Genomic DNA, 20980 nt, shown 5'->3' on the forward strand with positions numbered 1-20980 from the left:
AAGCCCTGTATACGGAGTGTCCCAAATATCAGGCCACGAGTTAAATAAAGAGGATCGTCGTTGCGCGAAGCACACCGAGTGCATATTGTTCCCAGTATACTGTAGTAGCCACTACAATTTTTTTTCGTATGAGGTTTAGTTTATTAATCCTAATTATGTTTCTAACTCGAAAAGTGCACCTAATCTTTAAAATGTCAATTAGGCATGTGTAGGCATGTTCAAATGGCATCTAACTGCGCTATTTTCAGCAACATACTAATTACGTGCCCATTTTTTTCCGGCTAATAAAGAAAGCACGCGAAATATGAAAAATAACACGTGACTACGCTCCCACCCGCAAAAGGTGGGAGCATAGTCTTGAATTGCTACCTCACAGTGATCCTGTTTGAGGGCGCTGCTTCCTGATGTGCGCTGCAGTCTAGTCACCCGCGACAGGCCCCGCAGGCTAGACCTGTCGGTACCCACGTGAGAATAGCCGAGTTGGCGCAGGGGACACCCTCCCCCACGTCTGTAAGCGGTATTCACACGAGGGAGAAAACGACGAGGGATAAAGGCGGAGCTTAGTGACGTCAGCAGACAGGGTGAATTCCCCTCTAAAGTCCCCCGCTCAGACGGACGAGGCGAACGGAGGCCAGACTACTCTGGTGGCTTATACAAGGCTACGTGCACCGCTGCCTTTCGCAGAATGCGCGCAGACAGAAAATAAATAACGAAGCTAAGTATTTCACGTGCTTTTCTAGTCGCAAGCCCGGACTGAAAAAGAGGTGCCATTCTTCGCGAGGTCATTGACGGCGGCTTTTTCGGATCATTCAACCTTGGCTCTAATCTGTAAGGCTTTGATCATGTAGTCGAGTAGTAGGAATTGGAATGAAGCGTCTTTCGATGTTGGTCAGCTTTGTGTTAACGAAGAAGTGCAGTTGTCATAGTCTTTTCTTTTTCTTTTTTTTTTACGAGAACGGAGGAGATGTCGTCTCTAAGTGCTTGACAGAGACCTCTAATATTACGTATGTTTAGCTGGAGCCTTCTGCATGAGAACTATGTAGTGTGCAAGAGCAAGCGACGCTCCGTCAAACATCTAGAATGTTCGTTCGAACGTATTGTTTACTAGTTTTCATCATTAATATACTACTGTACAAACATACGCTATGCTTTTTTTTTTCGCTAAGTCGTTATTTCGAGAACACCGGCGATGCCGGGTTAAACGGGCTCAAGAAAACTGGCGACGTCAAAATGCTTGGAAAAAAAATTTAATATCAGTGACCGGTAGGTATAAGGGCCATAGTGGAGGTAGCGCTCTGCCATCTGGTTGAAAATCACCTATCACACAGCATTCAATTTCAGCAGGTTTGGGATGCATGTTCTCAGACGATCGAAAAAAAAAAACGGAATCTTCGCTAAGTTTGGTCATCGCGGCTGCCGTGGCTGCGGCCAACGAACACCCAAAGCGATTGCAAAACGGCTGCTTGAGTAGGAGCAACTGCGCCAGACACCTCCCCGAAAATCCGTTTTCTCCCCCACCGCGGGGTATCGTTTGTCCTGTCGGGGAAAAGGTCCCCGTCCCCTCCGAGTAGGCGCGAGGGGGTCGCGCCCACTCACTAATCCGTGACGTCGCGGTCACGTGATCCGTAATCCCCCCGAGGATTTCTCCCTCGTTTGAATACCCCTTAACGGACCTCAATAAAATTTCTCCCTCTCTCTCTCTGCCTCTCTCTCTCTATCTCTATCTTTCTCACGTGTAATTTTTCAGATTTTGTGGGCTTTCTTCATTCGCCAGAAATAGCGAGCACGCAATTAGTACGTTGTTGAAAATAGCGCGGTTAGATGTCATTTGAACATGCCTTCATATGCACCATTGAGAATTTATTATGGTGAGTATTTTTCGAGCTAGAAATATAATCAGGACTGATTAACTAAACCTCATTAACGAAAACTTTAGTAGTGGCTACTACAGTATACTGCGAACGATATGCACTAGGTGTGTTTCGCGTGACAACATTCCCGTTTTTTTTAATCGTGCTGCGTGATAATTGGGAAACCCTGTGTAACTTATCACCAGTCGTCGTCCACCGCACTGTTTTCCACCACAACATGAAATTTTAACTATATTGGTATTTCGAACCTGTGCATTTCATTTGGATGTCTCATGGAGTGATAAGCTACGCTGATGGCATCACGCGAGGAACGTCTCGTATTTAGAGCCCCTTATCGAACATACCAGTGTAAATCACAGAGAATGCGTTATGTATAGGGAGTTAGGGAGTTACGATCCGCGTAAATCGGATACTGTACATGGGGTACAGGAGAGTGTACCGTACATAGGGTCTGGTACATAGGGTACCGGTACATAATGTACGGTACATATGTACCGTACATAGGGTACGGTGCTTAGGGTACAATTGGGTACAGAAAAGAGAGAGATAAAAGCGAAGGAAAGGCAGGGAGGTTAACCAGGTTGTACCCGGCTTGCTACCCTACACGGGGGGAGGGGAAAGAGAGAAAAAGGAATAGAGAGAGCAAGGAGAAAAGAGGGAACAAGTAATACGCGCACACACACATCAGTGTTCACCGCACACACACAGGCAGTCACAACCGAGAAATATTTGACATCGGTTCCTCTGCGGTTGTCTAAAAGTAGGCTAGAATCCGAGATGTTAAAAACGGCTTGCAAGGACTGGCTCCAAGGAATCCAGGACTTGCAGAGCACATTGAGCTGACGGAGTTGTCATTCCGTTGAGGACAGTGCGCATCGTGGTCATGAGGAACTTCAACACAGCGAGGACTTGTAGGTTTACCTCAGAGGATTCCTTATACGTACGCCTAAGACGAGTCGAAGGCGAAAGTCATCTTCTTCATTTTCTTCTCAATCTATGTATTGATCCACCCCAACCTCCGAAAGCTTTCTGCACCTAACGTGGCTTTACACTGCCTCCATGATCGGAGGCATTGCAAGCTTTCTGCACGTCACCTGGTTTTGCACTGCCTTCGTGATCAGTCCACTTTTGACCAAACGACGGTGTCATGTATGGATGTCATCACATGATGGCGTCATCATGTGACGTCACAGTGATGTCGTGATGACATCATAGCGACTTCATAAATCTTGGAAATCTGTGACGTCGTGATGATGTCATATGGTGACGTCATCACACGATGGTGATTTTTGCATAACTCATGTTGACGCCGCCGACTGTCGACTGTCGACTTTTGCGTTTGATGAGGCATCTGAGGCCTTAAAATGGAGACATAAAAGAGCATTATTGAAATCCTTGAAAACGTGAAGGACAGATAATTAAACGCAGAAGGAATTACAGAAGTAGGCTTCTCCTCACAAATGCCCTAATTGCGGTGAAGCCCGCTTTCAATGTCCCTGCAATATAAGGAATAGGCAATCTTTTAATTCTTATCAAATTTTGGTAAAATGACTAACGAATGTAATATTAAACTTTTGCTGCATTAACAACGTCGTAAACGGAAATTCTGAGGATAATGGCGCTGATTAAGATCTCAAGAATAACTCTATTAACAAGGAGAAAAGGATTACTGTTCGCCTACGCAAAAAAATTGGCGGAATGTTACACTACCAGTAACATCTGAAGGCAAAAGCCAACTGCACACTTGGTAATGCATTAAGTTATGCCATTGGGGACCAGACTTCCTGTAAGGCATAACGAGCCGCAGTGTGACAGACCTACATTAAATTGCTTCGACGCTCTCAGTCGAATGCAATGTTCCTCCTTTCTCCACTGAAGCATTCTGCGCCTCAAGTGGTGTTGCACTGCCTCTGGAATCGGCCAACCTTTGACCAATCGGTGATGCCAGTTGATGACGCCATGACGTGAGGTCATGATCATGTTGCAAATTTTGGCGATATGTAGCGTCATGATGGCGTCACATGAAGATGCCATGATGTGGCGCCTTCGCTCGCCCGGAGAAGGTCGCGCAGGGTTTTTAGACAGGGCTCGCGAAAGTCTCGCAAGATCTCGCAATGTCCCGCGCAAGTGGGAGCGGCAACATAGCCCTTTAAGGCTTTAGTAAAGTTTCCCTGGATTGCTTCACTAATGTCACCATTCCAAGCTTCACTAATGAACCATTCCAAGTACGCAGTTCCGAGATCGCGAATCCTACAAGATCTTATTACGTTATGCGCATTCTACAGCGTCATCCCATGCGTGCTTTCTCTCAGTGCCTCCTAAGGAGTTATTCTGGTTAAGCAAAAATAACGAGAACATTTCGTGGATTAGTTGTCTTATATAAACACCGGGGCGGGTGAATATCGTGATCAAAGTCTTTGCTTGGATAGTGCGATTTTTTATTTTCAAATCTTGGAATACGGGCTGTTAATCTCTTTCCTGGAAGATTACATGGTATGTTAACTAATGTTCGAGTTAGTGTAAGCAGCTGCTATTACTATGGAAACCACCCGGTCCCTCAAGCATGCCTAAAATGATGACGTTTTTCGTTTTTCAGAAATGGTACTATTTGAAGAGTTTAACAAGAATGAAATTAATTATTTCACGTTTGTAGCACACAACTCGACCATATGCAAAACATTTTCTACTTTTGCAGTATTTTGTAGTTGGGTTTTCCTAGCCGCCTTTTATCCATGATCACATCTAGTATCTTATAGAGCTCAGTGAAGCTCTATAACGCTCATGAAAGCGTCTCGTTCTGCGTGAGAGCTACCCACGATGTCTCTATGGAAATGAACACCCGCATTCGCGAGAGTTTTTACTACTACTCAATAAGTTCTTAAATTTTTTTCTCTCGGTGTGAAAAAGTGTTACCGTGCCGGAGAACGAAGGCGTGACGTCCAGAATAATGAATAAAGGTATGTTCGAAACGTTTTGACTGAAAACACGGCGCCTCTGGAAATTGCTGAAATCTCACTTCATTCACACCAAAACGTGATGTACAATCCTTCAAACCGCGCACTACTAGTCCCAAGACGCATTGATGGCATTTCAAGCGCCGTCTATTGCCTGACTATTTTTGAAATTGCTTAGTAACGAAAAAGCCTGTCGTCTTTTCTTTTTTTTTTTTCAGGCCCACAAAGTTCGGGGTGTCGACAGCATTTAATTACGCCCTCAGTGCGCTATCATTAGAGGAGCGCATTCATTGCCACATAGACAAAAAAAACACAATTATCCAATTTCAGCTGCCTAGATTTGTTTTGTTTTTTTTTTATTCTTTTGCCTCCACGGGAGAATCACAAACGAATGCTCGTTTTGGCATTTTTCGCAAGAACAAGCATGAAATTCGTCACGCATACGAATTTACGAATACGACACACCAACGCACATGCAAATTCGAATCACAACGCACTACGACGACCCGCGCAGGTTCGACAAAAATAAAGCGCGAATGCTCACGGCGGTGCTTTGCCAAGAAATTACATCGTACCTTGCATGAATGATCACTTGACAAGCGAAGTTCGGTCATAAGCCCAACACGGCGATAGCCTTCTTTTGCCTAAAACAAAAAATAAATACGAAGATAACTCCACGCCTTTTCAAGTTTACCCCTGCATGCCGAGCGCTTGTGATGATTTAGAGCATTCGCGTTGAACGCTTGGGCAGCTGCAGTTTCTGCATTGAAGTATCGTTCAGAGCCCGTAACACTGATAGTTGGGCGAGTTGGTATGGTTAAACTTCTTCGTTTGTATATCGTTAAAATTCTTCGTCTGTATATCGTGTCCGTTGCGCCGAGTTTAATCATGATCGTTCAGAGCGCTGTGAATGGATGTACAGCGGTGTGATATTTGTGCCGCATTTCTGTTGTACTTGTTTTAATTTCGTTTCTTCAGTTGTTTGTTTGTCCGACCGTATATAAACCCTCTGTAACGCCCCTGCAATAATGCCTTCAGGTGCTGCAAGCACCTGAAGGCATCAAATAAGTAAATAAAACTGAAGCAGATACGCCCTCATTTCAGGTGCCGAAGCGAGGTTGAGGCTCTGAAACAAAAGACCATCATTTGTCGTGTTACATTTTCGCACTCCGAACTCGAACGTAGAAATGAGAGCTTTCGGTAGAACAGAGTTTGCAAGTATAGGCATTGAGGCTTTGTCCGAACTATACGAACTGATAAGCAGTCTCCGCTAGAATTGCGCGCCAGTCGATATTTCGCTCTTGTGTCAAGAAAGACTCTAAAGGGCCCCTAACCTCCCAGTTCAAAGACGAGAGCGCGGTTTCTTTCTCGCACTCAGCGCTTCTACCAGTAACGTAGCCAGAATTTTTTTTTCAAGGCAAGGGGGAGAGGGTGGGGGCAACCACACTTTATGTATGTTCGTGCGTGCGTTTGTATGTGTGCTTGCTAAACACACGCAAAATTGAGAAATTTTGGTGCGGGGGGGAGTTGAATTACCACCACCCCAATCCCCTACAGGCGCTATCTACTCCTTGCCACTTATTTCTTCATAAACGTGGAAAACACGTGGAAAATGTCAGCGCTAAGCGTTCAGCCTATCAAGATTTGGGGCTTTATGACCACACACTGTTATCTCTGCTTGCGCAGTTTAGACCCACAAAACGATGTGAAATCAGTTGGTGGCGCGCAACAGCAATGCAAGACAGGGCAGAACGAGCGTGCGACTGCATGGCAAAGGAGGACAGAAGACAATTCACAACTGATATCTCTCCTATATAAACCGATCGATAGCTTATTTCCTCGTGACATCATGTGAATAGACTGCTGACGTCACGAATTGTGCCGAATAGACGGAAAACGCCAGGGAATGCAGCGCTCGTTCTTTTTTTTTGAAGGTTGTTTAGTGGCCCTTTGATCGCGGAGTCCGAAACATAAGCAAGGGCAGTGCGGAGGGTCATTGATCGAAGTGCTAGTGTTGGCGAGCTATATAGAAGACAACGTCACATTAACGTTATCTAATCTGCCACTGGGCACCGATGTACAACTCTGATCGCTTCCCACCGGTCTCGTGCACTATCGAGGCGCGATGACGCTTAGTGCATAATGGCACCATGCGTGGCAGTAAGTGACGCACTAAACGACTCCTTTGGGGCCGCTCGCTGAAATTATACGATTGAGCATCCCCCGCAAGATGTTTTGTACCATCGCGATTATGCGCCTGCCAGGCAAGGCGGCTAGGTGTGAGGACCCCGAGCACGTGACGCGCATTATACTGCCCCCATGATCGGCCCACTCCGCTGTGACACCGTCCAAAGCATAGAGTTTCATACTATAAAGTATGAAACTCTATGGTCCGAAGAGTGGGCTATACTAGAGGTAGTAGGCCGATAATTGAAGTAGCGCAACACTGAACGGCACTTTACTGGTGAGCGATCAACCAAGCAGGCAAATGAAATCAGAAATTTGAAAAAGCAGTCATACAGAGGCTTGCTTTAGTAAATAGCCTGTTCTCTTTATGACGTTGATTTCTAGCAATGCGTATACACTGGTACTTTTTTTTTCGTTTTATTGTATAGTTGTGCAGGATACAGAACCGTCAACAAGTGAAACAAGCGCACGTTCAAACAGGGCCACATACAGGCCTAATCTTACTGTTTAGTATAGGCGGCGCTATGGGCTTTGCGTTAATAAAGTTACTGTATATGGATAAAGGAGCCATATACAGCAACTCTGTGGGTTATAAGAAACACGAAAATATTTTTCGTGCCCAACATCGCGAATACCCCGAATACTGCAGCCAAAGAATGTTGCGCAGTAAATTGTAAGTGTATCGCTCTGCAAGCGCTTCGCTTGACTTCTTGCGTCGATGAAATATTAACGCGTGCAGTCAAGTAAAACTGTGTCTAGTCACCGCAAAGTTACAAAAGGCCTGCGACCTCTGAATAGTATATACAGCATAATTACGTTCGCACGAAACAACGCACGCCGGTCAAACACGCATCCTTTTCTGAATTAACATAGGCTCGCAAGCGTAGCCGCTAAACAGATCGAAGTTGCCGAGAGGCAAAATATCGTACTTTCCGGATTACAGTCCACATAAGGTGTGAGCCGATATTGAGTTCAATGCAAAAGACTAATTACGGCTGCAATAAGTTTATGATTGTTTCTGTCGCCGTCATCATCTGCAATAAATATGCCGTCGCTTTCCCGGTATAACTCAGCTTAGAAAGTATGCTTATTGCGTTTTATTGTTTACTGTATCGTTCACTTTACTGCCACAATTTCATTATAATATGTTTACTAATCGGTGTAGCATTCCTGCGTTGTACTAGCGCCACATTCAGTGTAATAACGTCTCTGAGGGCCTTGATGGGCTTTATTGAAATAAAGATAAAAACGATGTCGGTTTTATTACGACATTTGTATCGCAGTATGGTCTTACTTTCTTTCATACCTAGCTGCTGACTTAAACGTGAAATCACGTATACTCCGCACATATAGAGAATATTCCGTCGTTTAAACTTGTACGCAATGATGCGGACTGCGCCCCAGAATATACGGTACTCCTTTAAGTACAACGACGGCACGCTTGCGGCGCTAACACGCGTGCGCATCATACACCCTGCGGCACTTTTTCACAGTTCTACAGCACACGAGACGTGTGGGACAGGAAATTGTGTTATGTGCCTTTAGTTTGTACGTGAAAATGAAAGCCGCGCGGAACACTATGGCTCGGAACACCTTCACTGTTTGCTGTAAAACAATATGCTGCATTCCCTCGGGCATTCAGGGAAACGGACGAGATCGAAACCACGGATGACAGCAGCAGACAGCAGTTTAACTTTGTCCTTCGCGCGAACCGAATTAAGTAAAAGTTTGATTTACCGTTGAACAAGCTTGCCGAAGGGAGCTATGCGTACTTTGAAACATTTGCTTCCTACGCATTGAAGCTTTTATTGGTGCTCCGCCCGGCCTTAGAAGGTTTTTACAGTGGATCATCCGTTCCTGACGACTGGGTTTGTGCGAGCGCATTTGATGTTTGACTGCGTGGCGATGGCCGCACACGAACAGACTTTCACGGTATTTGTATGCTTTCTCTGCCTTCTATACTCGGCGACAACTTTTCTTGGCACCACTGTGGAAGCTACAGAGCCAAAGTGCCTGCATGCGCGCGCGCCAAGAAATAGTACCTACATTTATTTTCTAATTCAAAAAGTTACCTAGCTCGAATAAATAAAGATTTCTTCATTATAAAAAGAGAACCAGTATGGAAGCCGTTTGTGAAACAAAGCTTATTGTAAACTTCAATTTTGTTTCTGTGTTTTTTTTTTTTTTTATTTCTTGGACAGACCACGTTTTTCCAACTCAGTAAACATCGCGTCGCGATGCTGTCTGAACCGTGTGCGGCCGCAAACTCGCCGTCTCGTTCTCCGAAGAAGCTGTACTCTAAATGTGACAGAAAGTGGCTGTCAAAACAGACCAAGCAAGTTATCTGCAACGTGTACGCTGGAGTGAGGCGCCGTCAGCGTGACTTGTCTGCAAATGCAGTGTGCCGGACTGTCGCCGAGCTCACCGGAGTGAGCGAGCGAGCAGTTAAACGTATCAAGGCTGAAGCTCTGCGGCCCCATTTGCCTCCCCGAAGCGCAAGAAATTGAATTTCTCGGGCCAAATTGAGAAGCGCATCACCGGCAAGACGCGGCTGCTGCGCTATGACACGTTTGCGTTGGTAGCATTGCGGCGCAAAGTGTACAGCTACTTCATGCGCAGTGAAATACCTACGGTCGAGAAGATACGCAACGACGTGATCAGCGACCCTGATATGGACATGCCGACCATTAGCACTCGTACGATCCAAAGAATGCTGAACGACTTGGGGTTCGCCTTCCGAAAAAGAACAAGGAATTCCGCGTTGCTAGAGAGAGACGACATCGTTGCTTGGCGTCGAAAGTACCTCCGGACCATCCGAGAAATGCGGAGGCAGCGGCGGAAGTTCTTACGTTTTTTTATTTCTGCATGAAACTTTCTGTTCACTGAGCGTGACTGTTAGTAAAAAAGTTGACGTGAATAGTGAGCATGCGTTTGTACCTACTGGTTGGCGAAAACGATTGGTGTGCTTTGCATTTGCGATCGCCAAACGTGTGCTATTGACGTGAGTGATCGCAAGCCTTACATAATCCTGGCTTAAGTCGCAGCGAAATTCCCCATTAAGATAGGGTGGCTGTTCATGCATGCGCTTGTACGGTAACTAATAGTATTCGCCGAGGATTCTGTTTCATGTGGTGTAGGTTTAACTCAGCGTTGTCCCGTAGCATCGTTTGAGAAGACTTACTGCCGTTTTTCCGCGTAGGAGCAAGGAATTTCAATGGCTTGGAGAAAGGAATAGCTAGTGATGGCCCTCTAAATTGTAGATTTTTTTGAGCGAATATGCTGCGCACGTAATTGGGGATTGGGGACGTGGTTGCATCAGCTTTGATATACAGCCTGTAGGGGCGTAGGCCGAATTTTTTTAAGGGGGGGGGGGGGCATCACTTTCGTCTGAGTGGCGGCCGGGTCGGACTTCAACGATTTAAGTGAGCGTGCAATCCGCACTTGAGAGGCGCGCGTCTAAGTAAGAGCTCTCCGTCTCCATGTTTTTCTGGGTATTATCACTTTCTCCCTTCGCAGTGGAGCGGTAAACGCTACTACCACCGTGGCCTCAAATATCAGCCAAAACGCGCTGGTGGTGCCATCTCTGAACGGCATTTTGTCCCCGCGCGCCTGTTCGTTTGGTGCAGCCGCCGTCCGATAGCGCAGGTGCCCGAAGCAGTTGTCCGGGTCAAGGGCGTAGCCAGAAATTTTTTTCGGGGGGGGGTGGTTCAACCATACTTTATGTATGTTCGTGCGTGTGTTTGTATGTGTGCGTGTATATATACGCAAGCAAAACTGAAAAATTTCGGGGGGGGGGGTTTGAACCCCCCAACCCCCTCCCCCTTGGCTACGCCCCTGGTCCGGGTCACGGTAATATGGGTCACCCATATTAACCCTATGGGGTCACCATTCTTTACTTTAGGGTGAAAGCAACTCAGTCGTAGCATGATAGAGCTTCCGGGGTGGGGAACGCACTTCCAAAATAACGCCGGGATAACACTATGCTACTACAGCCAAGCATAGGCGTGCGCAAAAAGGAGGACGCCCCCCCCCTTTTTTTTTCAATTATCGAAGCGTCAAGTCAACCTCATCTGTACTCAGTTTGACCTGTCCCGCAATTGTTCCAATAGTGTTTATCTTTTTTTTTTATTTTCTTTCAAAAGAGGCATCACGAAATTAGTGGTTACGTATTACCTGCTTCTACAGTGAAGCTTGTCATTCGCGGCTCAACGCGACACAAGGAACGTTCTCAGCGGATCGAAATGCCGGCGCAACACTTTGGCGCCTTGCGCGCCAGCATTGCGTTAAGCTAGGATGCAATATATAATTGTTGCTACCAAAACCACTATATCATTACGAGTGCACGGGCCTCTAGCATTTCGCTTCCATGGAAATGCGGCCGGGATGACATCTTTTGCTACCCTATTCCGCTGCTCTCTTCTGCTACTATAGCCAACGTTTTTCTCACAGCATTTATTGATCATCACGCGTAAATGAATGCAGCCGGAACATATTCTGCGGGTGGGCCCCGGACAGGCGTGCTTTACGCAGGCCACGGTGCACAAGCGCCATCAGCTTCTTTGTGCTCGTCGCTGCGCTGCGAGCCCGCGACCGACCTGGACGAGATGAAATTGTTCGAATCCGACAGGAATGATAGCTCGGAATAGGTGTCATCGAACGAATAGAAAGGCGACAGCAGCGGAGTCGGGGTCTCTTGCCACTCGCTTCCGTGGCCTCGTCGTTCCGGGACCTCGCCTTCCGCGTCAGCGGCCTTGGTGACAGCGGCACCCGGGCGAACCTGCGCCGGGGCCAGTCCCCGAGAGCCGCCGAGCCTCATTTTGTGGGCTGCACCACAAGCGACTTTGGTGCCTTCGACTCCTGTGGCTGCAGGCGGTGCGTGCAGACCTGAGCCTGACAAGGAGCGGCAGAGGCTAGAGCGCCGCCTAGCCTTGCGCCGCTTCGAAGGCGCCTCCGACTCGGAGCTCGTCGTCGCGTCCGCGGTGTCGTACTTAAACGCCTCCGATGGTGGCTCCAGAGGCACCACGGTGGTGAACGATTCATCGAACGAGACGGCCCGCGTTGACGAGGTCACCCCTCCAGGGCTCGGAACGTCACCTGGTGCATTGGAATCTGAAGCGGTAGCCACTCGGGGCGGCGGCTGCAATATGGCGTTGTAGATTGACTCGAAAGTTGGTTCATCCAAGGACGTGGCGAGCCGTAGCTGCCGGGTCCTTTGGTGAACTGTAATCGTCGTTGTGCCTTCTGATGAGGCAGTGCCGAAGGTCTGCGGTCCCGGATGCACGCTCCGAATCACGCCACCCGGAAGTCTTATGGCACGGAGCGATCTGGCAGGAAGACGACGTGTTGCGAAGGCAGAGGCGTGGCGAACGAACAGTTGGCTCCGTCTCCCTTGCCGCAGGAGCATCAGCGGTACTCCATTTCGAAATAGCACCACCTTTCTCCAACAGATGCTCCTGATCGGTAGCCTTCGCACATGGCTTGAGGCTTGGGCGCTGAGGCTTCCGGAGAGCATCCGGGCATTTACCTCCATCATCTTTAAGAACAACCATATCATTTGAAGAAGGCAGTTGCTCTCGTGAAATCCCCGCTGCCTTGTCGGACACCGCTCAACGGTGCCGAATTCCTGGCTACTGTTCAAATCCGGTGCCTGCTTGTCCTCGAGTCGCGCTTCAACACATCGGCACTCTGCTACGCCCTCCGGGGCAGCAATCTTAGAAAAGTCGACCGCAGTGAAGTTTTTGAGGCCAACCTCCGGATGCTGCAGGAATATTAAGTCGCTCAGCTTGAGCGGCTGCTCGTAGTTGTTATCGTCAGATGCCAGGGTATCGACATCCCTTCCGGATGAAACTGTACCGCTGGAGCAACAACTCCAGTGTGGACTCGGAGCTTTCCCCAGCAAGCTCGCCTGTCATGCTCGTGCTGAGGGAACTTTCGGTGCCACCGGCGAAGCAGTCGTACCGGGCTGCGCTTGGTCATCGATCTTGAAGAGTACGTACTGAGTTTCGTCGAAAGTGGTCGCTGAATTGGCCATGGGACGGCGTCCTGCATGCTGACGCAGGTAGTGCTTGTTGCCCAGCATGACTACCCTTTTGACGTCCTCTGTCCAGGGGCGATCCGTGGCCGCGCGAAGGTCCACTTCGCGCCTTCGAGTCTTCCAGAGCTGATGCCGGCCAGAACGAGCCGCTTCTTCCGGCTCCGGCAGTAGCTGCACCTGAGTGCCGCACTCAGTCAGCGAAGACGCTGGTGGCCGCGAGCTCTCCGTCTGTACTGCCGACAATGACGTCAGTTGCGGCAACGGCATGTGGAGCAGGAGGCTACCGTCGCCCGTCTCGTGAGACGTCGCCGCCACGCTGCGCTCCAACCTCGGAAGGTCGGCAAGATCGGTTAGGCGGTGTGCGGCACTGCAGCTGGAGTTGGAGGAGACGAACGAAAGCGACATGGATCCAGAAGGTGGAAACGAGCCGTCGTCGGAGTCTCATGGTGAGCCGCACCCTTAGAATTTCTTTGACGAATTGTCGCTGTCGATAGAAGTCGTCGTTCGCCGCCTTGAACGCGATTTTGCCATCTGGCGTGACTGCAGTGGATACGACGCTGCTCGACGACTCGGCCACGTCTCCGCTCGTGGCGGTTGCTCCAGAGCCAGTCCCGGAAGCTCCTTTTGACGAACTTTCAATGGCTGCTTTATCGAATTTCTCGTCTTCATGGCTGACTGGTTCGAGGTTTGCGGAGTGCTGCTTGAAGGCGATTTCTCCATCACTCGTCCGGGGCCCTGATCGCAAACTGGGGAAAAAAAGCGTATAAATGAATTGCAAGGAAAGCTCATGTTTATGGAACAGGACAGCAAAACTATCATTAGCAAAGAATACGACAACCAAAAAATGAAAGGGATCAACTAGGTGCTTTTCATTCATAGAAGTCCTTGGTATTTCATGAAATTAGGGGTCAGGTTAAGAACTGCATCGCAAAGTCATCATGGTCGATTTCATCGTATAAAGTACATATAGCATTGTAATAAGCCCGATTATTGGGTGCTATTCGGCGTGATCGGCGGACGTAGATGCTTTGACGTAACTAATCTGTAGAAGCAATTCCACTTGTTAAGGTGTTTAATAGACAGCACTGAACGACAATGAGTAATGGCGACAGTCACGGCAAGGCACGAACTCTCTGCGCGAACGGCGTTCTTTTCAAGCCACCAAAGATGACGACCCACTAGAAGGCGCTGGAGAGGGTAACCCATTACCATGTCCCAATGCTTCTCTACAATTACCCCGGGTTCGATGGGTTCGATCAAGTAGTTGACCGGGGATGTGCGCTCGACGACCCGGTATGGGCCTTCGTATTTCAGCAGCAGTTTTGAAGAAAGGCCACTTGCAGCGGTAGGGACCGAGAGCCATACGAGCGCTCCAGGGAGGAACATGGGTTCAGAAGTAGTGGTGCCATCGCGAATGCTCTTCTGCAGCTTTTGTTCCTGCGTCGTAAATGTCTTGGCAAGCTCGCGACACTCTTCAGCGAGCCTGGCTGTGTCAGAAATAGGCGCGCACTCAGAGATCCGGCTTGTATGGAAGTATCGTGTCGATGGTGTGCGACGGGTGCCTTCCGTACAGTAGAAGAACGGTGAAAAACCAGTAGTGCTCTGAGGGGCGGTGTTATAGGCGTAGGTGACAAAGGGCAGAATGGCATCCCAATTGGTGTGATCGGCGGCGACGTACATTGACAGCATGTCGCCGAGCGTTCGGTTAAAGCGTTCGGTTAGGCCATTCGTCTGCGGGTGGTAAGCAGTAGTTTTGCGGTGAACAGCATGGCACTCTTTCACAATGGCTTCCACGACTTCCGATAAGAAGACACGGCCTCAATCGCTGAGAAGCTCTTGGGGTGGACCGTGACGCAGTGAATCGGTGTAGTAGGAAGGAGGCAACATCGCGCGCTGTAGCCGCTGGGAGGGCGGCGGTTTCGGCGTATCGCGTTAGATGGTCAACAGCGACGATGGCCCAGCGGTTACCAGCCGAAGTCAGAGGAAGTGGTCCATACAAATCGATGCCCACGCGCCCGAACGGACGGTTAGGGCAAGGTAATGGTTGTAGACCTGCTGGCGACACGTGCGTTGAAGGTTTTCGGCGTTGGCAATCGAGGCAGGAGCGAACGAACTTCTGCACGTAGCGGTACATCCCTCGCCAGAAGTATCGTTGTCGAATGCGGTGGTAAGTTTTGGATACCCAGAGTGCTCGCATTGCGGGTCAGAGTGGAAGGCTTCGCATATTTCAGAACGCAGACTGCGGGGTATCACTAGTAGCCACTGGCGGCCGTCGGCGTTGTAATTGTGTCGGTGCAGGAGGTCGCCACGAACGGCGAAATGGTGGGCTTGACGACGCAACGCGCGAGTGGATGGTGTTGCCGTCGGATCAGTGAGCAAGTCGATCAGCGAGGTGATCCATTTATCCTTGCGCTGTTCGGTAGCGATGGTGTGAACGTCGATTGAAGCTACAGCTATGTGAGACACTGAGCTGTGGACATTGTCGTCAGGCAAGGGAGAGCGGGACAGGGCGTCGGCGTCAGCATGCTGGCGTCCGTTGCGGTACAGCACGCGGATGTCGTAGTCCGGCAGGCGAAGTGCCCAGCGGGCGAGACGGCCTGAGGGATCCTACAATGACGACAGCCAGCATAGTGCATGATGGTCGGTGACGACATCAAATGGGCGACCATACAAATAAGGTCGAAACTTTGTAAGGGCCCATATGATCGCCAGGCACTCTTTTAGGGGCGAAGCTCCTTAAGGCGGCACCCGTTCGTCCCTCGTAGTCGTCGTCATCGTAGTAGTCCGTAACAAGTCTTACGCTTTGACCTCCAAGGTGGTGCCGGTGGGAGATTTCTCCTGTGCGTTGTTGAAAATAAAAAATTCGCAGCGTGCGCGTTAACTAAAAGCCGAATTCTTCTGTCTCTCATTCCCATTAGCAGCCATTGGCATGTTCCAGTAGGAAACGTTAGTAGAAGTAGAAGTGTAAGTGTTAGCTAAAAGCCGACTTCTTCTGTCTCTCATTCCCATTAGCAGCCATTGTTTACCTCCAAGGTAGTGCCTGGTGAGATTTCTCCTGTGCGTGATTAAACAATAAAATTTTGTTCAAAACGCCGTTGATTGATGAAATAAACCAACGAAAGACGCCAGATGTTTTGTAAAAGCAGAACGAAAGAACGCCAGATGTTTTTCTTAAAGTGTAGTAGTAGTAGTAGTTGTATGTAGCCACCTCGCCCGATCGTCAACGGGCGAGGTGGACCGGCAACGGCGCGAGGACCCTGCCGTACGAGAGTTAAATCACACTAAAAGACATACTTTGCGGGCGATACACTCTAGTGAGCTTTCAACTTTTCGTCTTAATGTACATGATAAAGAAATTATTTCTACGAAAAACGCAAGGCACACCTTGAGCAATATTTGGTTTTGGGACGCTAAATGGAACCATGAGGCGATGCGAAGCCGGAGCACTTGCACGATCGCGTTCCGTTGGCTTTCGTTGGGCATGCTACCGACCTCGCGTCGTGGAACGCGCGTCCTGTTTCCCTCTAGCCTTGCCTTTAATTCGCACAGGGCGAGCGGGGAATGCGGTCGCTCTTGGCGCTCTTTCGCTCGGGAGCGGACTTCTTCCTTGCATTTCACCGATCACAAGTGATAATGAAGGGACCACGTAAACCAACAGTACAATAAAAGTTTGATGTTTAATATATACACGATGTTTCACACTCTTTATATTATGTACTGGGCGCATTTCACGGAAGAGTTTCACGGTTTACAGATGATTCCCTCCGTAGCTTCGCCCCACTCATCATCATTCACCCCGTGGATATGCTGTGATTTTTTCCGTGACTGAGTAATTGGTCTCGGCTCTGGTAAGCGTACGGCTTGCGTATGCCACGACATATTCGGGGAACCCTGGTTTGCGTTGCGCAAGGACAGCGCCGAGGCCTACACCGCTGGCGTCCGTGTGTACCTCCGTTGGGGCCGTAGGGTCGTAGTGGCGTAGTATGGGAGGAGACGTCAACAAACGACGGAGCTTTGCGAACGCGTCGTCACACTCGGACGACCACGAATTTAGGGGTCCGTTACTTCCAAGGAGCTTCGTCAGCGGCGATATGATGGTGACAAAGTTTCGTATGAAGCGTCGAAAGTATGAACACAGTCCGACGAAACTGCGCAGTTCTTTGACGGACGTAGGTTTGGGAAATTCGGCCACGGCCCGAAGCTCGGCCGGATCGGGAAGGATTCCGTCTTTGGACACGACGTAGCCGAGGATTGTCAGCTGCCGTGCCGCAAATCGGCACTTCTTCAGATTCAGTTGGAGGCCGGCGTTGCTCAGACGGGTCAAGACAGGCCGCAGACGTTGGAGATACGTGGAGAAGTCCGGAGCGAAGACGACGACGTCGTCCAGGTAACACAGGCACGTGTGCCATTTCAAGTTACGCAGAACGGTGTCCATCTGCGCTCGATGGTCGCGGGCACATTACACAGACCGAACGGCATGACGTTGAACTTGTACAAGCCGTCGGGCGTGACAAAGGCTGTCTTTGGTCGAGCGTCATCAGCCATGGGCACTTGCCAGTACCCGAGCGCAAATCGAGAGATGAAAAAAATTCTGCTCCTTGGAGGCTGTCAATAGCGTCGTCGATTCGCGGCAGTGGATAAACATCCTTGCGGGTGACCTTGTTGGCCGTCGGTAGTCCACACAGAACCGCACAGAACCGTCCTTCTTCGCAACGAGAACAACAGGAGACGCCCATAGGCTGTCGGAGGGCCGAATTACATCGCGTCGAAGCATATCGTCCACTTGCTCGTTAATTACCAGGCGTTCTGTGGGAGACACGCGATATGGACGTTGCCGCAGTGGTGGTTGGGCGCCAGTGTCGATGCGATGCGTAACAGCGGACGTGCGGCCGAGGGATGTTTGCCCGACATCGAAAGAATGACGAAATTCATCCAAGCACAGAAGCTGCGAACGCTGGACCGACGTAAGGTTGTCAGCAATGGAGGGACCAAATACATCAGTAGGTGACGAATCGGACGTGGAAACAGCAATGATGGTGCGGGAACTGGTACAGTGCGAGTCATCGGGTGCGTCCAGAACTTGTGCGTCTTCAACGGGTTCCACTTTGCCGAGACATTCCCCTCGAACCAACGTAACAATGCACGGGGATGTGTTGGTAACAAAAATAGCGGTGCTGCCCTGAGTGACTCGCACGGTCGCGAAAGGTACCAGCAACCCTTTCCTAGTGCACACTGTACAGCTAACTTGCAATTACCTGTATGGTCGTCTTCTTTAAACGTGGTCATCTCGCTCTCCATGCTGGCGAGGACTTCCGCGAATGGCCTTTCGGCAAAGTGCACCGGAGGCTGAAGTTGCTTCGTGATGTACTCCTGGTACGGCTTTTGCGCTGAAAGCGACGGTGTGGTCTCTGTTGGAGCGGACGACATCGAGGATTTCTTGCGGCGCACGCTTCCGATACCGCCGACGTCTGAGAACGTCAACGAAATATCCCTAGGTCCACTGGTGTTTCCTACCATTTCTGACAGTACTAAAGATATCCCATCCTTGGGCGGCCTTTGCGCAGCGTAAGCGGCACCGATGTCGACCCAACCACGATAGTCTTGCGGCACACCGACAAGTATCGGCTCTGGAGTTCGCCCGCCTATTCTGTCGCTACCGTACTTCGCGTCGTCGGCAGTGCTCTCACTGGTCGTCGTCGTCTGTGATGACTGCTCTGCAGGCGTTATTTCTTCTTTCCACTTCATTTTTCTGATTGTACTTTCTGTGGTTTGATTCATAAGAAGCTGCATAGCTTCCACAGGTGTATTTTGCTTCTTAATATGAAGCTCCGTACTGGGCACTGCCTCTGATAGCTCCGGTGTCTCTGGCTCTGCAATCTTGCCCGTGAATTGCTTAATGCTAAGTGGCTTTTGCTTCGCGGCTGTCTGCTCTTGCGAAAGTTCTGCCATGCGGAGGTCCGGCTGCACTGGCAAAGCAGGCTTTCGAGTTACTGATTTTTGACTGACTCCGCCAGCGATCATGTCGGATAACTGTTGAAAGGTTTCCTCAGAGCTCTCTTCTGTGTGTCTTGTGATCACCGACTGCGTTTTCGGCGTCCTGGGCGGTGCCAGCAGGCCTCTGAGCAGCAACGATCGCGCTGTCTTCGACTGACGAAGTAGGCTTTACCTTGTCGTGCGTTTTTATCAGCCTAGAAAGTAGGCAAGCCAATTCGCCCACCTTTTCGATGTCGAAGTAGTCGGCTTGCTTATGCTGCCTTTTTTCTGCCTCGCCACTATCGACAAGCCGGCCTTCCAGTCTCGCATTTTGACTGGGCGTCTTGTAGCCAGCAATTTCCGCTGAGCCAACATCAGCATTCGAATCCTTGAGGACTGTCAGTGCGGGCTGTTTCTCGACGCTGTTATCTGCAAGTGGTTTTACAACATCCATCACTTTCAGCACAGCAGTGTTTTGGTCCGCAGGCAGCACTTGCAACTCCATTCCCTTTTCGTCCATATTGGCGCAAGCTGTTGAAACGGTGACTGGGACCTGACTTCGCCGAGTAGCGCTGCTCTCGGCCTTCTCGGCTTGAGCAACAGGTAGAGCCTTGTTCTGCTGTATCCTGTCCTTTGTGACGGAATTTGTCAAAACAGGTGGTGAGGATGAACGCCTTTTCGCGTTTATCGAGCCTACGTTCAGCGAGATTTTGTCCGGTATTGTACCGAAGCGGTCATTTTTATCTGTTAACTGTAAATGTTGCTGCGTTTCCGCAGCATCATATTCTTGGCCCAGCTGCAAGGTTTTGTCAATAGCTATTCCTTCGATCGCATTTGGTGGCGCTTCTTTGCCGTGTTGAATGTCCCCATTCTGCTTTTTCACCGGCTTGGTTAACGCGGTGAAACCGTGGACAGGAACACTGGTGCAGAATGTTGGCCCTGTGTGAACGAATGAAAATAATTTTAGCGTCTGTTTAGATGTGGTCATGTTTAGCCCCGTTTCCAAAAAAGGGACAAAGCGAAGATTGAAGTCAAGCATAACACGCATACGTCAACTATATACCACAGTTTGCATGAAAAGAAAACAAAAGGCATGCTTGAGCAACATGCAAAGATTGTATGCAAAGGTACCTGGACTGATATTTGATCTAGTGGCGAGTACAAGTTGGTCGAAAACGAAAGCAGGGTTCGATCGATCAAATATGGCAGCTGGTATGCACAGGCATCACAGAAATAACCATGGCTAGAAAGTGCATCTAATGATTTTTTATTTGGAACGTATCTTATCAAGGCAGTGCTTAGAATAGTCTTGACTTGCGACTGGTTCCTCTGCATAGTATGGGCATGCCAGCTCAATCCTTCTTTGCCCCGAACCCCAACCCAACCCGAGAGGACTGGGAGGCGGCCCTGCTCGGCTGCCAGGTCCTTCCGGCCCAAAAAGCCATGGCCAGGCTTGTCAGGACAGCGGTCACGACCAATGGGTCCCTGACTAGGGACTCCACCTGGTATTGTAAGGGAGCTCACCCACTAGGGGCTGGTTTCCCGAAACCTCTCTGTATATAACAGCTTAATAAATTTTACTACTACTACTACTCTGCATCGAATCGATAAGCTGCTGTGCGCTTGCCCAGTCTTTGTGAGATCAACTTTCGTCTAAGCCTTAGGACAGGGGTCTCAAACACGCGGCCCGCGGGCTGCATTTACGGCCGCGGGCCGCAAAAAAATAAAGTTTCGCCACCCTAGCGGCCCGCGGCTTCACTTGGAATAAGGTTTTGTGACTTTGCTGAATAGTACCCACATTATTTTCCCGCGTATTGCGATTAATAGTGTTTTTTTCGAGTAAGCTACAAAGACAAGACTAGTCTGAAGCATTTCTTTTCTTGAGGCGCCCCATGCGGTCAGTACGAGTTAAAACATCACCGTGGAACGAAAACTCTATATTTGAGAATCGGCGTCCAAAT

The sequence above is a fragment of the Rhipicephalus sanguineus genome, chromosome 2 (genome assembly GCF_013339695.2).
Source record: "Rhipicephalus sanguineus isolate Rsan-2018 chromosome 2, BIME_Rsan_1.4, whole genome shotgun sequence".
Taxonomy (NCBI): Eukaryota; Metazoa; Arthropoda; class Arachnida; order Ixodida; family Ixodidae; genus Rhipicephalus; species Rhipicephalus sanguineus.